We start from the raw sequence: 5,980 nt of genomic DNA on the forward strand, positions 1-5,980 counted from the left end.
GAGAGAGGTTTTTCGTGAAACTCGATAACATTGCCTCCTTCAGCCTTGTCTTCCTTTTTGCATCCATCCATTGTGCACACCATAATCTCACATGAGAAATCTTTGACGTTACGGAACGAGTATATATCAGAGAAAGAAGTTTATGATATATATAAAAGATTTTCATAGGGAAACCCTAGGGTTACTCGTATACATCGGTAAGGTGTCGGGAGCACGTACGCTCATGGTTATGAACCAGGTTCAAAAAAAAACAAGCGGTCAATGAAGCCTATTTTAGAAAAGGGTTTTGATAAAAAATGAAAGACAATTTCTAAACATATGACAAAATATCTTTGCTCAAATAAAAGAGTACCAGACAATAATTGATGGACAACAAATCAACAATCATTAGGGAAGAGAAAAATGAAGTTTTACAAAAAAAAAATCCTCAAGAACTATTGATCACTTATGAAAAAGCGGGGGTCTAACAACACCACCTAATATTTCGCTTAGCAAACTGTATGGACTAACTCCGAAATACTTTGATAGAGAATCAACTAGACAGTCAGACTCAATCTAGATTAAAGTATCTCAAGGAGTCAATATATCTCACTTGTTTTGATTTACTCAAGCTAAAACAATAGCGAGTCTTTAATCAAACACAAGGAATAACTTGGACGGTACCAAAGACCAATATCCAAGGATCAATCAATATCAATCAACAACCAAAGGTTGGATTTCCAATTGATGATCTTAACACACTTCTTGTATTATTTCAATTATATAAAATATAATGTGGAAAATAAATAACACAGACACCAGAAGTTTTGTTAACGAGGAAACCGCAAATGCAGAAAAACCCCGGGACCTAGTCCAGATTGAATATACACTGTATTAAGACGCTACAGACACTAGCCTACTTCAAGCTAACTTCAGACTGGACTATAGTTGAACCCCAATCAGTCTCCCACCGATTCAAGGTACAGTTGTACTTCTACGCCTCTGATCCCAGCAGGATACTGCGCACTTGATTCCCTTAGCTGATCTCACCCACAACTAAGAATTGTTGCAACCCCAAAATCGCAGACTTCATAATAAACAAATTTGTCCCACACAGAAAAGTCTATCAAAGGATAAATCTGTCTACCACAGAAAAACCCTAGGTTTTGTTCCGTCTTAAGATATAAATCAAGGTGAACAAGAACCAATTGATAATCCGGTCTTATATTCCCGAAGAACAGCCTAGATTAATCAATCACCTCTGAACAATCCTTCTTGACTACACAAGCGGTTTGTCAAGGAATCACAAACAGTGAGACGAAGATGTTTGTGACTTCTTTATCTTGCCTATCGGAGAACTCTCACGATATCAAGCCTATCAATAGATTGTACTCGTACGGTAGAAGATGCAAGATCAGATCACACAACTACGATAAAAGTAGTATCGGTCTGGCTTCACAATCCAAATGAAGTCTTTAAGTCGTTAACCTGGTTTTAGAGAAGAAAACCAAAGGTTAAAGGAGAATCAACTCTAGAGAGCGCACTAGTATCACACAAACGTGTGGGGATTAGTTTTGCACAATTCTATATGTCTCCTTTATATAGCCTTCAAATCAGGGTTTTGCCTTAGTTACAAAGCAATCCATATTCGCCGTTAGATGAAAACCTGATTTAGATTCAAGCTAATATTTCTCAACTAAGGGTGCACACGGTACGGTTCGGCTCGGTTCTTGCCGAGGCCGAGTACCTGTACCTCCCTAGGATCGGGACGAAGATTTTGGACCGGTACCGGCACCGTGTACCTCGGTTCCGGTGCGGTTCCGGCACAGTTCCGGTACCATTCAGCAGTGCAGCTAGTGCTTCTGTAATCTTGAATCTTGATCTTCTAATCCATGTCAACAGCACTTGTGGTGTCATCATTGTTGATAGGACCAAGTAACGCTGCAAAAACAAATAATAGCAGTTAGTAACTATTAGACTATATCTATTACTTCCAAACACAAGTAATAATGTAATATGTTACCTTCTTCAACTTCAACATCATCATCTGGTATGTAATCAGATAGAAGATCAAGTTGTATTGGCTTCCTTAGCCAGCTTTGTGTGCAAAGCAATGCTCAACTGTCCTTGTAGATAAAGAGCTTCTACAAGGACTTAAGACTCTATCCTAATCTCATAGATAAATTACATATGGACAACATAGACCATTTCTAGAATATCAACAAGTGTTACCAGCTCTATCCTAATCTCATAGATAAATTCCTATCCACGAAGGGAACCTAATTAGCAACTTGAATCTTGTAATTCAGCCACCACACATTCACATTTACATATCCCTTGAATGCACAAATACCAAATGACAAACCTTGAATGTGCAGTATCAGCAACCCTCTAGAATTACTGAATTAGTGAACTCCAAGAACTTAAATCTGCACTTCAGCACCTAATAAAAAGCACAAGAAAAACAAATAAATTAGATTTCAACAACATTTAATAAACCCAATTCAGAAAACCCACTCCACTCCAAGAACTTAAATATGCACTTCAGCACCTAATCATACACTTGATCAAGTCAGATAACTTCTCAGTACCTATTGACTCTTCATTCCAATAAAATCCATTTTATTTAGACAAACATGGAGGTGATGAAACATAAGAAGATTCATGAAACATAAGAACTAACTACTTGTCATTCTTGTCCTGCTCTAACATGTAATTGCAGTTAACTACTTGGTACTTATATAGCATCATCAACAAAGTCTAACAGCAGTATAATGAACCAAATCGTAATCCCAGATTGCTAATTGTAACTAGTAGGAACACCTAACCCATATTAACTTTATAAACAAAAGTTACAAAACCACAGAATTGGAGCATCACTGCAAGTAAATGCACTTTGACAACACCAAAAAGATTGAGTAACTAACTAATTATATACCTACTTCTAGCAATCATGTAAATTAGAAATCAGAACAATTACTAACACCCTAATTTCATTAACAAAAAGAAAAAGAAGTACTCAAATTACTAAAACAGCACCATTACCATTCAAAGATTAGCACTAGACACTAGACAGTGAATTAGGAACAACATAATCCAAAACAACAACAAATCTCTAACCTTTTCCTTCTCTTTCTCCACTCCCTTAGATAATCTGATTGATACTTAATCCAGTTCAGTTCCTTTCTTTTCCCTTTGTCTTACCCTGTGAAAGTGAAACCCTAATATAATCAGACATAGCTTTCAAGATCAAAAGATTCAAAACTTCACAAAAGTAATGATTACACATCGAAGCTTTGTCTTGATTTTTCACGAATCATCAACGAAAACATGATTATAATGAAAGAGAGGCACACAGATAAGAAGATGCAGATTAGAAGAAACGTTAACCTAAATTGAAAAAAAAATAAATCAAAATCCGCAACATCTGATTACCTCTTAGTAAGAACTGAGACATAAACTCATATCAATCAACGAGACAGAGGAGTAATCCAAGTTCCAACAGAGTTCTTCACTTATTCTCCTTCTCAGAGACAGAGGAGAGACGGAAAGAAAAAAGAAACGAAATTTAGAATAGAAACCCTAGCCCTATAATGTTTGCTTATATACCACCACTTAATCCAACGGTTATTATTGATCTATCATCCCCTAAATCTGACGTCTACAACTAATCGGTACAGACGGTACGGTTCGGCATGGGACTAGGCCAGGGCCGTGTACCTGTACCTCCCTAGCCTCGGTTCCTATTTTTAGGACCGGTACCTGTACCCCGTTCCTCGGTTCGGTACAAAACCAGGTACGGTTCCACCGGTTCCGGGACGGTCCGTCGGTCCGGCTCGGTTCCTGTGCACCCTTATTCTCAACCGTTAGATCGAAAACTTAGCTTGTCACACACACTTGGGTAGACGTTTACTGGGTTTGTGAAAACCGTGCCCAAACGTGTACGTGTATGTTGGTTCAACACAGTAACCCAAAAGGTTAACCATATGAGCATTTCATATTAACCTAGTTCTTCTTCACCATAACTAGTTCAATTGACTCAAATGAACTAGTTAGAGAGTTGTTCAATTGCTATGAGATCTTATGTAACTACACAAGACACAATTTAAACAAAGATAATTCGATTCGATGAATCGTCTCATGAACTTTATAGCCACAGTTTGCATAAAGCATTCCTTAGTAATTTAAGTTTCATGTTCAGAGCACATCTTTAGATCATAACCGCTTAATCTCACAAACAAGTTCGCGGACTTAAGACAACCGGCAGAGTTTTCCAAACTCAGCAGAAAATCTCGGCAAAGAGACTTCCGCCAGTTCGCGGACTTGAACTTCACAAAAGAATTTGGAATCCCAGCAGAAATTCTCGGTACAAGAACTTCCGACAGTTCGCGGACTGATTTCACTAACTGGGTTCGCGGACTTGGCAAAGCCAATTCCTCCGGTTTCTCTCAATCAACAAAGTTCGAAAACTTCGGATTAAGGAATACATGGTTATGTAATCTAAAATCTCATTCCAATCATTGAGACATTCTCAGAGGACGTTATATAGCCATTATTCACAGGCCGTTTCACATTAGAGCAATTCTCAAAGTAATTGAAACTTTTCATGACTTTCGTCACTAGGTGAAGATAAACTTGATCAAAGCGAAACGCTTTACCAACACACGATTTCCAGAAAAAGATAAGTAGTGAATACTCAGCTCGAAATGTCAAATGTGTATGATCCATTATATATAGCCTACGACTTTTTGTCTCATAAGAAGTAGGAGATAGAATAGATAGACTTTTGAGCAATAGATAAGTTCAAGTCTCCACATACCTTTTTGTCGATGAATTTCCACGGTTCCTTGAGTAGATCTTCGTCGTTGTATGATGAACTGCCATGAAGTCCTTGAGCTCAACTACACTTTTCTATCCTAGTCCGAGACTTAGATATAATAGACTAGAAATCAAGACTCATAGTTTTGATCACTAACATTGACTAACATGCTTGATATAGCAACACATGCGAGGTCGACCGAGCTATGCTCTAACAACTTATGTAGTGTAACAAATGACCGGAGCAGAGCTCAATAGTGAGATGATCATATTATTAATAAATCAAAACAAATACAACACATACCACTAGACAAGAATAAACTCGCTTCTTGTGAAATATGTGCATCCTCACATGGTCTTAGAGAGGACACACATAAAAAGGAGGTCAAGTTGTGGTTTGACGAGCATATAGCTCATCAAGGGTATTGATATTTTACCTTTTTCTTTCTTGACTGACATCAGAATCATCACAAGTTTTCTCAGGAGAATCAATAAGAGAAAGATAGGAAATACCTGACACAGCTGCTTTTCTCGCATTCTTGATACTTCGCTTGAGTTTATTGATACTGGTTTTGATCTCCGAAACACGATTATTGATGTGAATGTATTCGGGAACAGACACTTTAGATTCGAGACTTTCTCCAGTGAGAGGTGTTAGAGCATTGCTCGGTTGAACCCACCAAGCGTTGGTATGTCAAGTTTGATTGTCATATTTTGGTGAACCAAAACTCATTTAAAAGAGTCGCTTGATTATTTACTAGAGTCAACTTCGTATACGTTAGCTAGAAAGTTATTAGGATATGAGACTTACAAGTATTACTCGAAGACTTGAAGAATGTGAAGAAGTAAAGAGCTACATCGACAACATCATCCTTCCTCTTAAGGTTAGTAATATTTTGACTTGAATTATTTCATTCCTAACGTATATTTCAAGTCGTGCTATATTGAAAACATAACTGCGAAGTTGTGAATGATTATGCTCTAGTTAGACGTAGTATTAAGGAATTATAATACGAAGTATAACGCTTATATTTTGAACTTCGTATATAAGACATCAACATAATCGTATGAATGCTATTGTGATTATGTATGGGTATGGGTGAAGATTTCTTCCTAGGAAACAATGTTTTACATTCGTTTAAAGGAAGCACAATTTCATAAACTTGTTCTGTGAATCGAAAGG

At 37.3% G+C, this 5,980-nt stretch overlaps 1 long non-coding RNA gene across 1 annotated transcript; it reads right to left on the reverse strand.

The window, feature by feature from the left end:
• Nucleotides 1-2,088: 2,088 nt before the first annotated feature.
• On the reverse strand, nt 2,089-3,630 carry LOC113331875. Its single transcript, XR_003351230.1, has 3 exons — nt 3,415-3,630; nt 3,100-3,184; nt 2,089-2,422 (listed from the first exon to the last, which is right to left on the reverse strand). It is a non-coding gene; the product is annotated as an uncharacterized LOC113331875 (long non-coding RNA).
• Between the last annotated feature and the right edge of the window lie 2,350 nt (nt 3,631-5,980).

This window comes from Papaver somniferum, chromosome 1 (genome assembly GCF_003573695.1).
Source record: "Papaver somniferum cultivar HN1 chromosome 1, ASM357369v1, whole genome shotgun sequence".
Lineage (NCBI taxonomy): Eukaryota > Viridiplantae > Streptophyta > Magnoliopsida > Ranunculales > Papaveraceae > Papaver > Papaver somniferum.